The sequence below is a fragment of the Dermacentor variabilis genome, chromosome 6 (assembly GCF_050947875.1).
Source record: "Dermacentor variabilis isolate Ectoservices chromosome 6, ASM5094787v1, whole genome shotgun sequence".
Classification (NCBI taxonomy): Eukaryota; Metazoa; Arthropoda; class Arachnida; order Ixodida; family Ixodidae; genus Dermacentor; species Dermacentor variabilis.
Genome location: NC_134573.1, coordinates 55,567,843 through 55,579,827, shown reverse-complemented (window position 1 = coordinate 55,579,827; position 11,985 = coordinate 55,567,843). Strand labels below are relative to the sequence as shown.

General features: G+C 46.7%; 1 pseudogene; it reads right to left on the bottom strand.

Annotated features, from left to right (window-relative positions):
• Positions 1 to 2,469: 2,469 nt before the first annotated feature.
• LOC142586463 (U2 spliceosomal RNA) lies at positions 2,470 to 2,639 on the bottom strand (annotated as a pseudogene).
• Between the last annotated feature and the right edge of the window lie 9,346 nt (positions 2,640 to 11,985).

Here is an 11,985-nt window from a genome sequence, read left to right as displayed (position 1 = left end):
TGTTCCTTGAAAGAGGAGTGCACGCTTAGCAGGACGATAGGAAAGTCTTCAGCCAAGGAGGAACGAGACTGGCTGGCCACCACGGCGGCAGTAGCTCGAAGGCGAAGGCCTTCGACTATTGCATTTGCCGATCGGTGATGCGCAGTAGTATGGATATCACGGACGCCACGCAGGCACGTGAGTTCATGGAAGACATCACATTCAAATTGTCGGCCGCAATCGGTCGTATCAACGATGGGGCTTCCAACGCACTGGATTCAGCAACTGACAAACTCGCAAGTAACTCTTAATGGCGTTATAACAGTGAGGGCAAATGCTTCAAGCCAGCGGGTATAACGCTCTGCACAAGTGACTATGCAGTGAGCACGTCGGGATGTTGGCAGCGGGCGAGCGACGTCGTGGTGTATGGGATCGAAACCGGCGTCAGGTGGACGAAAGGAGAGAATTGGCGACATAGCGTGTAGAATCTCATTGGAGCATTGACAGCAAAAACATTTGCCAGCCCAGCGGCGCACTTCAGAGCTCACACTCGGCCACACAAAGAGGGACGTAATTAGACACGCGGCGGCACGAAGTCTGCACATAAGTCGGTACATAAGACGTTCGCCGTGTACCCTGTCAAATACTTGATGGCGGAGTCGAAATGGAACAAATACGCGTGTTCGAACCCTTGACATGTCGCAAGCGATAGTGCCGGAAGTAAGGGGCACGTCGGACCACGCTAATGACGTAGCAGGCGAACGGAGGTCCCAAAACTCGACGTCTGAATCCTGCGTCACGGCAATTTCTTCGAAATCAACTGTGGCCGTGGATATTGCTCTGATGCGAGAAAAAGCATCTGCGGCTGCATTGACTGAGCCATCAATGCATCGTATGTCCATGGTGAACTCGATGATGAAATTGAGGCGCGGTTTCTCTCGCACGGTATAGATATTGTGATTACCGCGAAAAGCCAACATCAAAGGCTTGTGATCCATGAGGACGTGAAAGCTTGTTTTTCCAGCGGGTGTGAGGAATGAAGAAACCCCAAGTATATCGCCAGCAGCTCGCGACCGAACATGCTTTAGCGCGTTCCTGCATGCTTAAGCTTCGGGGAGAAAAACCGGAGTGGGCTACAGGAGCTGGAACTGTTATAAACGGCACCGACACCCACAATAAAAGCCTCGGGGATAAAACGCATTGGTGTAGCATGTAGGGGGTGTACGCCAGGGTGACATCTGTCAATGCGTTTGTGGCAGCTTGGTAGGAATCTTCAGCGTCGGACGTCCAGGACAGTGGAGCGGACGGAACTTTCGTGGTCTTTAGAAGCTCGGTCAGTAGTATTTTAGTACGGGCGATGCTGAGAGGAAAACGGCGGTGAATGTCCAGCAGGCCAAGGATCTCACGGTGCTTTCGCAGTGACGTTAGGCCAGGGAACTTGCGCGAGGCTTGAACGTGCTTTTCCAATGGCCTGATTCTTTCGGGAGTCATGTGGTATCCGAGGAACTCAATGACGTCCATATCAAAGACACAATTTGCGGGCTTGCTGAGAAAGCCGTGTTTCAGGAACCGAGAAAATAAGAGGCGCAAGTTGTTGTTATTCTGCTGGGAGGAAATACTAGCCACCAGGACGTAATCGAGGGTGCATGAACGAGGGGAGTCCCCGAGTGTCCGCGTTAATAAAGCTATGAAACATTTGAGAAGCATTTCTCATCCCGAATAGCATACGGGCGTACTAAACAAGCCCGCATGGTGCCGCAGTTGCATGGTTTGGGATACGTGCCGGATTGGCAGAGATTTGATGGTTGCATTCCAATAAATCGAGCTTGCTGAATATACCATTTTCCATAGGTTGGCTGCAAAATCATGAAAGTGAGGGATTGGAAAACAATGAGGGACGGTGCGCGCGTGGAGCGCATGGTAGTCGACGCGCAGGCGCCAATCCCCTGGATCACGCTTTCGAACGATGTGGCGAGCTGAAAACCAACTTCTCGACGTAGGACGGATGATGCCCAGTTACAGTATGGGGTCAAATTATCTCCTTGCGACGGCAAGGTGGTCACCAGAAAGGCGTCGTAGCGGAGGGGGGGGGGGTGTCCTAGGTGGCGCACACAACGTCTTGGAACTCTTCAACCACCCTACCTCAGATGATGCTAGGTAATGCGCCGAAGGTTGAAGATAGCCTCCACCTGATTAAACCCGGCTGCAGAATTTTGTGGCCAAAATGACAGCATTTGAATATGTAGTGGTCGTTGGTTTCGTCGTGGTCTTGTGCACGACATCATGCTTGCCGTACAATCACTTCCAGGTCACCACATTATACCGACCGAGGTAAGCTCTATTTCAACAATGTGTGAGTGAGCGAGCGAAAACCCTCAGTACCGTTGGCAGCGATGGCAGTAGCAGAAGCTCTCTTTTATTCTTCTTGGCTTTTTTTGCGATAAAGCTGTTTACGGCTAGGATTCGTAGATTTTTCTTTTGCGTGTGCAGGAACTGTGGGCTGATCCCAGTAGCGCAATAACGGTCCGACCTGCCGCGCAGGTAAAGCAGCCTTCAATCACTTTGTCAACTTGCAAAATAAGTTGGGTATAGTGGATCCAAATAGAACCCGTATCAGATATTAAGCTGATAAGAACATATAATATGCTTTGACCAGCGTTGGCAACGTCTAAGTTCGTCTCTCTGTCGACGTTGCAAGCGCTTGCGCATCTACTTTCTTTCCGCTCTCCCGTGGCGGTGGTCCGTCGACACGTCATGCGTGTCTTGTTTCCATCGGCTCCTCGAGAATGTACATAAATATCACGGTACACTACTTTTGTTTCTGTGTCACCTCTTTGTCATGCAACAGCTTCGTTGGTCATCCACCTTCAAGAGTGGAGTGGCTCATTATATTTTTCTAGCGTCGCAACTCGCGGCTCGAGGTTCGAGACACACGTGCTGGAGCGTGCCATATATAAAAGGCGGCCGAGGAAGATCACGATAGCTGCTAGAAAATCATTACGACACAAACGCAAGCGGCAACTAGCTCGCGGCCATGCCAGCTCTTTGAGCCACTTGCCGCTTTTGTATCCGCTGTTGCCCTAGATGAAACCGTCCCACGAGAAAGAAGAAGAGTGCCTCGCACACTATGGATTACTACTAACAATTTTAACAACTATATAAATTATATATCTCGGATGTACTGCATGGAAATATCTGTATATGATATCCAGCCTATCTATGTTTGACTAAAAATATTTACTCGTATACCATGCCGTCCTTTCATGCAAATTTTATTCCTCGGACACCCCACATCATATACAAGCACGTATACTTGCGCCACTCACACCAGGAATGCTTCGCTTTGCGCTGATATCATCTGCAGTTCAGTCTAGCTGCTTTTTTATGCAGCAGCTGCGTCAATTAGGTCACTGATCAAATTACCACTGACAGTTTCTTTACTTCCTCCGCTGAGAAAATAATTATAATAATTATATTGTCCTCGTCGCGAGGCTCCAATCATACATCTATTATCATGGCACATACTTTTTTACTCCCGAGATGAGATCACCATTATACTTTGTTCCCGTATTTTGAGGGCAATGTTAATGGGTAGGTCGCACGATGACTTAAGAGGCCTGCTCCACGGCACTGTCGTTTTAGTACGCACAGAGAGCAAGCGGCAACAGAACTTCGAGGAACAATCTCGGAGGCCCATGCAGGATGCACCACGTGGTGCGAGGAGACGCTATTGGGATAAACGCCGTCTGGATGCGGAGCTCAATTTCCGGGATACAAGAAGGTGGCTTAGTCCAAAGGCTGCGAGGCGTGAGACGAGCTTAAATGTGATAACTTCGCCGAGAAACAACTCTCAACGGCGGTGCGGCTTCGTATGTGGGCAATGCAGAATTAAGGGGCACGTCATGGTGTTCTGCAGAGAGGTAAGGAACACCCTGCTAGGAGATAGGGAGCACTAGGAGTGGGTATTAATGAAGGGAAAGCAGGAAAGGTCGGCCTGGAGGGCAGATAGATGAGCTGAAAGATCTGGGTGCTTTTGCCGGACCCCGTTTTGGGTATGTGCCATAGCACGCAAAATGTAATCGGCGCGCGGCGAAGATTTCAATTAGTCATTCATATTTAAAACAGCGCCAATAAAAGCGGCCAAAGGAGGACACAGGACGAGTGCTGACTGCCTTTTGTTCAATGTTTAATAACGCCGATTGTTTAATGGTATTGACGCATGCACAGCAGGAGTTGACCGACGATGACTCGCCTTCCGTTTCTTGGTTCACTCTCTTTATGCCCGTTGAGAATCGTATATATTTGCGCTGGCTTCAATAAAGGTGTTGTTGGCAGTCAGCGCTCGTCCTGTCTCCGCCCTTGTCCGTGTTTTTGGTGCGGTTTTAAATATGAATGATCGGTACCAACTAGCTCGCACCCAAACCCTTCAGAATTTCAATGAGGTAGTTGGCATGCACACAATATGTACAGCGAGCTTTTTCACCAACCTCGGATTGTGAACATGTACCACTGTACTACCCGCTTATTAGCCAAAACCTTGTTGGACCATGTATCATTGTGTGGAAATCATCATCATCATCATGAACGCCTCGCGGTAATCTGAAAAAGCTAGTTGGTGTTGGCACGATTTCCGCTACCCACTTCTAAGACCATGCTCCGTTGTGGGCAAGTGACAAAGTGCGAAAATAATCATGATAGACAACAAGCCGGCACGCTTCTTGGACGATTCCCCTTTTTAAGCACCAAGATATTAATCATTAACGCGCGACCTTCATGTCAAAAAGATCGTTGGCGTACTCACGATATGTACGACCCACTTCTTAGTCGACCGCCTGTTATATGTGCATTGTAGGAAAAAATCATCATTACAACACGTGGTTGTCCATCGGAATGAGCTAGTTCGTACTCGAACGAGGTCAGCAGACTTCAGATTGTGATGTAATGGTTAAAACATCGGACTGCAGCACTGGGAGGCAGAGGTTCGAATCCAGTATTTGGACGGGCTTCTGTATATTTTTTGAAGCTGAGGAGGAATTTACTGAGCGGGAACGTGGATGGCCGAGTGGCCGAGCGACATAAAAACAGACAGACGAAGCGACCCTTGCAAAACCACGGATTGTTCGCAGGAAAGTATTGCTTTCATGAAGAAATGGCAACGAAACGAAAAAAAGGCTTTTTTTCAAAACTGTTCTTCCTACGCATTGTTCTTCCTTCGGCTACTGCGATACACCTATCCCATATATTTTGTACTTACCTTAGGGCGAAGAGGAATAGATACAGCAGCATGGGTAGCAGGCTACTATAGAAAGGACACATTCCAGATGCTTGACTTCCACAGGTGTTGACTTTCTAGAAAAGATATATAAGCAAGATCAGACCACAGGATGAATCAACTGAAACCTGCGATAGATCCGAGATTGGCCTTAATGGCTTCTATTGGCAAGAATTAGGACACGTAGTCGTTTCTTGCACACTAGGCAACCAGCGCTCCTCGTGAATGCCGGCCAATTTGAATCCGACAAACGACCTTCTTTATATTAAATTGTAAAGAAGAAGAGCACGCCATTGCGAACCTAAACCTTACGGCTCACGTAACAAATGTCGCAGTACTTCCATCGTGGGCTGTAATGTTCTTTTGACAGGTTGTAATTTTTAGGCGTATAGCGCAGAAACACAGCTCCCCATAAGCTAACGTTATGAGGACGAGTGCATTTGCATGTTAAAACGACAATTAAATATTACTTGATTTATGATGTGCCATAATTACTTGATTGTAAAGAGGTTTTTTTAATGGTTTCCCTTGCATTAGTTCGACCCTCGCGATGCATTCGAATAGCGCCAATATTTGGGATTTTGAAAGAAATATTCTAAATTCCGTGGTGTCTAAATTTATGTTTGGAATCTATACCTTTACGTATAGATTCAATCCATAGACAAGTCGGCCGAAGTCACAGTGTTATGTCGACTACGAACGTTCGCTATGATGGGCCAGTTCGAGATACGCGTCATATTGATGGCCGAGGAGCTCGGAAACCCTGCCGCGGCTCGGCGGTTCCACATCAACCAGTTGAGGAATCTCAAAAATGCGCGTCCTCGACTTCGAAGAGCCTCGTAGCGGCCTGCGACTGTCCCCGACGGAAATGGTTGCACGGCCTTTTAAGAGGTACTTAATCAAAATGAACTCGACAGCACAGTGGACTTGAATCTCCGGCGATCACTTTCAAAAATAGTATCGCATTCGCGAGGCTTGGCTCGTTTCACCACAAAATCCCTTAAATTATTCCGCTCTTGGTAGTCATAACGAGCTTGGCGCACCGCCTAGAAGCGCTTGTCGGGGGCGCTTTAGGCGACAAGTCACGCGAACTTTCGCGAATGTTCAACTATCTCCTAATATGATCGACCGAGAATATCGCCCAAGAGATGCTCTGTCTCATTCTCCGACGCTGATGATTACTGAAGAGAACTCGTTTCTGAATTGATTCATTGAATAATGTTCCGTTCATATCCCGTTAGATTCACAGTTTAATTTTTTTTTCTTTCGCGGACTCAAATGTCCACCCTGCCGTTACATTGGAATAGATACGGTAGTTTGTAAAGTAAAGAATGTATTGGTAATTGGTTTGCTGAACTACCTATAACTGGGAAAGTGGTTCCGGCATGTCAAACGTGTTACTAGAGCCTATGCGCTTCGTAACATTTGCCTAAATCAAAATTTCCATGTTCCTAAATCAATGCAGGATTTAATATACATTGGGAAGTACAGGGTTAAGCATAATAAAATATAGTCACAGAACGTGTCTTCATTTTGAAATGGTAAACTGCGCATGTTAAAAAAATAATGTAAAAGTGAAGATTGCGTAGAAATGCAAGTCTTATATGCCAAGTGAGCTTTTTTTATAGGTTTATCATTTCATAGCTCGAAAACACATTTTATAGCTTAGTTTGTGTTTACAGGAAGCCCGAGTTTTACGCCACGGTGCATTTCTTGTGCTTCTGGACAAAATAGAGAATTTAACAAAAGCGATGTATACACCATGTGTATGTAATGATTTGCAGTAACAAAATCTGAAAAATTTCTGAACGACTTTCACTTACAACATGAAAGCGCAAGTTTTAGTTCAGAACCCAGCTGCCAGTCAGAGATTTCTTTCTTCGTCGAAAGGTCTGAAAATGCAGCCATGGGCTGAGGGCTTGTGCAGTATTAGCACTCTCAGCAGTCGTAAGTTCTTTTATTCGCTTTAGCTGTGTGGGCGGATGTTGTTTCCAATGCTCTCAAGTAAAATGACGTGGGGAAAGAACTCTGTGCGCTGCTTAAAAGCACCTAGGAGCCGAAATCCGCGTCGCACGTGCGCAAACACAGTGAAAAGAGCAAATAAATCAGGCCCGTAGATCCCACGCCTTGCGGGGGTCCACGTTATGCTAAGATGTTTGCGGAGAGCCTACAAAGTTATCTAAACGACCATGAGGAGGGCGGAGGAAATAAAGAGAGAAGCCAGGGATGATAACCAGAAATGCGTGTGGTTGGCTACCCTAATCTGAGGGGTGGGAAAGAGGGAATAGAAAGACTAGATAGAGGGAGGGAGAGAGGGAGAGAGGGAGGGGGAGGAAGGCCGAGGTGAGGTCGCGAAATGCACGTGGAGGGCCTGAGTGAGCCAAAGACATTCACATAGTCCAGTCGCCCAGAAGAAAGACAAAAGTGCAAATAGCCAAACAATATACACCGCATTGCGACGACTGGATGATCGGCCGTTGTCTGTGCTGGTGCTCCATGAAGACCGTCCCCATCGCTCGTCGGCGTCACAAAGCTATGAAACGAGCATGAGACCAGCACGACGTAGGTGGCTGTTTCATGACCTACATCACATGAATGACATGGCATTCCTGTTATGACCTGTCAATGTATGTTCGTCACACAATCTTGTCGCACTATGCGAAGTTTGGTACATACCAAGTTAACAAAACGACCACAGAAAACGACGTAGGCGGCTAGGTAGCTAGACACTGTCAAAGTGGCAATGGTCGACAAGAAATGCTTTCCAATTCATAAACAAAGAAAAAAAAGAGTGCCCTTCGAATATGTGACGAAGGATGGCCAGCAAAGCTATGAATGTGGGCCCCTACAGGCGAACTGCACTTCCACCGCGGGTCGGCCCGGTATGTACTAACTTCGGGATGGGCATACATATAGGGAGGGCTTAACACATGCTTCACCTCCTGGTGGGTCGGCCCGATATTGCACTATCTTCGCGATCGGCCCAGGTATGAAAAATTGTTGGTCTATGTGCGCGGAAACGAGATCCTAGCCATAAACAGCTTTGCCGTAAAAAGCTTTCCCGTAACCGAGAATAGGTGTCATCATGAAATGGGAAAGGAGATTGCTTGGAGACAAGGAGGTTTTAAAAATATTTCCTTGCATGGAGATGCCGTTACAGACAAAGAAATTCAACAAGAGGCGACACTCGGCAAAAACTGGCAACAGGAAACACGTCACGCCTAGTGTTAATCCTATCCGTTAACTGACGCGAGCATCGGAAATAAAAATAATGTGAAATGAACTCAGACAACGTTTTCTTTTTTTATTCTTTCGCGCTAAAGCTATATTGTTTTTTCATAAATGAACTTATACGTATCGACTTCTTTTGCTTGCTTTAAGCAGCAACCAGCAGGCGCACGTCAGATGAGCCATATGCATCCTTCACGAGGCAGTCACGCCACCGAAGGCAGCGAGGCCGGCTGGGCATGTGAAATTCACTTACTCGCCGATCCGCCTCTTTTGGATGTAGCGTGCTTGCTGTGCTCCCTACTTATTCTAGCGTTCCTTCTGCACTTCGACACGACGCCACTGGACTATTGAACGAATGGACTATCGGACTGCACTACTGACAAAGTGACATATTTTGCTTGACAGTCTGCGACACATTTCAATCAATTTAGGCTTTTACGTCCCAAAACCAAGACTTCTGACGCAGTTAACGAAAATAGTTCCACCGTCCTGGCGTAGTTAATTTGAGTTAATGACTGCTACTGTGAGATATCTGCGACGCATTTTGTGAGCCCCTGTATTTTTAACTCCTTCGATAGCTTTCGGGAAGCTCGCCGCAGCCGACACTGTCGCAGTTAGTTATCGTGCACTGAATTTTTGCGGGACAAGTTTTGGCGCTTTATCTTACCCGCAACGTTATTGTGACAAAAGTTGTTTTTGGGGGTACCTTTGAACCACAGTGGCTGCACCCGTCCTTGCGACGCAGTTAGCGAAAAGCAGCTCTGCCGTGTGGCGCAGTTAGTTTCGCGTGTACTGAATCTTGCTGGGACAAGTTCGTGACTCATTCTCTGACCCGAATCATTGTGGTAATTTGGTTACTTACTTTTTGGCATGCTCTTGAGGTACAATCACTGCGCCTTGCGTTGTGACGCAGCTAGCGATTAGCAGCTTAGTGGTGGTGAGAAAGTAATTTGACGTGCACCGAATCTCAGGGGCACACATTTGTGACACTTTCTGTGGCCCCGCCCCAACATATACCTTCTTTCGGTACACACACGTGCGAAAATACGACGAGCGCTGACCAGGAGTGATAACAAAACTGGGTTGCTTGCCCCGTTACAACTCCGTGAAACACAAAAACCAAGAACTTGAAAATTCGGCCTTCTGAACGGCTGGAAATAGGCTTGGCACCCACGCAATTGTATTTAGTGCGAGTAGAAGGAATTCTGCCAGCGTCTAGCATCGTCTGACTGAGAGCCTGTTGTGGCCACTGCTGTGTATGTAGCTTACAATCGCGTCGGCATAAAATACACGCGCTCTCGCACCTGTATTTGTGCTCTGAAAGTGTAGGAAATAATGACTGGGAATGGGGAATGCTTACCAATCAGACAATTTCATATTTTTAAGGTATTGGTTGAGATAGACCGGGTATTTTGTACGGCATGTGTATGTAGACGCCAATTGCTTTGGTTTGTAATGCAGCCCATTCGCGACTTGGGCATGCTTCGCCCCTACACGCAGTATCTCTAAACGGTCTAAGCACCAAAATGACACATGCTTGTAATTTTTTCAGCTGATGTAGTCTGGCGGAGATTCGTACAAGGAGTACTGCTGCTTACCTGGTGCCACAACGTTGGATGAAAGCATAGAAAACCCGGAACGAGCATTTATACAGAGAACGAAAAAAAAAACATTTCCACATTGACAAGGCGTTTCGCGACTGCTTTATGAAATTACACGTGGCCCAGATTCGATGGAGGCTTGCAAAGATTGTTCGTAATTCATTGTACTAAATAAAACCATTCTGTACAAATAACGAACGTGGTTGAGCCGCAGAAGCAAAAAAAAACAAGAACAGAAACGCGGTGCCGATTACCGCAGCCGGCGCAGCGCATGCTGCCTATAGTTCAAAACCAGCGCGCCCGAAACCGAAAGCGGGAGATGTTAATCCCATCCGCTTGAGGCGCTACAGTCAATTCGGTCGCTGGCCTCTATGGGCGTTTCCGCTCTTGTTGAATGTCTTTCTCTAGAATGCCGTCTCAAAAGTGAAGCCGAACCGCCGACAACTTACGGTAGGCAAGAATTAACGTCACCAAATAGCGGGTAATGAACGAAGTACTCTGTTCCAACTGTGTGCTATCTAGGATGCTTAATGTAGCCGTACAGACATGGTTGGACGTCGGTACCCCCTTACCAAATAGCTCACTCAATTACCCAATGGCCCTCCGTTCCCAGCAGCTACGGAGCACTTGACCAAGGCGGTGGCCAGACCTGTAACGCAGCAGAGGGTGCTAAGAATCTCTGGGTCGGGACAGGCCGTCAATGGAAAGAGACCCTTTCAACGTTTAACACCCGAACCCTCTCGAGTGAGGCTAGCTTAGCCGGAATCGTTTAGGAATTCTGAGACATTGTTTGGTATATCATCGGCCTTGGTGAGATTAGAATAGGGGACGCTTATACATTGTTGAATAACGGACATGTCCTCTGCAATAGAGGTCTTCTAGATAAGAAGCAATACGGGGTAGGATTCCTTATCCCTAAGGACATAGCGAGCAACATTGGCAAATTCTACATCATTAATGAGAGGGTAGCTGCAGCCGTGATCAAACCTAATAAGAGGTAGAAGATTAAAGGTAGTACAAGCCTACAAGTCACGATGATGAGAAAGTAGATCAGTTTTATGAAGATGTTGAATTAGCGATGAGAAAAGTGCAAACGCAGTACACTTTGGTGAAGGGCGACTTCAGTGCAAAATGGGGGAAAAGCTGGCTGGTGAACAAACAATTGGCAACAACGGCGTCGATTCTAGGAACACTAGAGGAGAGATGCTGGTAAAATACGCTGAAAGGAATAAGCTTCGAATAACGAATACCCTTTTCAGAAAGCATAGCAAGAAAAAGGGGACGTGGAAAAGCCCTAATGGTGAAACAAGAAATGAAATTGACTTCATGCTTTCTGCTGATCCCAGGATAGTGCAAGATGCAGAAGTGAAAGGTAGGGTAAAGTGCAGTGTTCATAGGCTAATGAGGGCTAGCATTTACCTCAATTTCAACAGAGAAAAAGCCAAATTGGTCAAGAAGAAACAGGTCAACCTAGAGGCAGTAAGAGTTAGAGCACGCAAATTCAGACTGGTACTTGCAAACAAATTTGCAACCTTAAAACAGGGAGATGATGATGAGATAGATCTAATGAATGAAACCGCAACTAGATTGGCTTAAGAGGCCGCAATTGAAGTGAGAGGCAAGGCACTAAGGCAACCATTACACAATATCTATCAAGTAACAAAGGACCTAGTAAAGAAACTACAAAAAATGAACGTGTGCAACTGAGGAGATAGGATAGGATTCGCGGTACTGTCAAAACGGATGAAGGTGAAAGTAAGGGATATTCGGAACTATAACGTGAGAAAGGCTGAAGAAGCCGTAAAAAATGAACGCATCTTTAAGTAAACGAGAAAGAAACTTGGCATAGGACAAACCAAGATATATGCACTGAAACATTAGCAGGATAATATCATCAGCAAT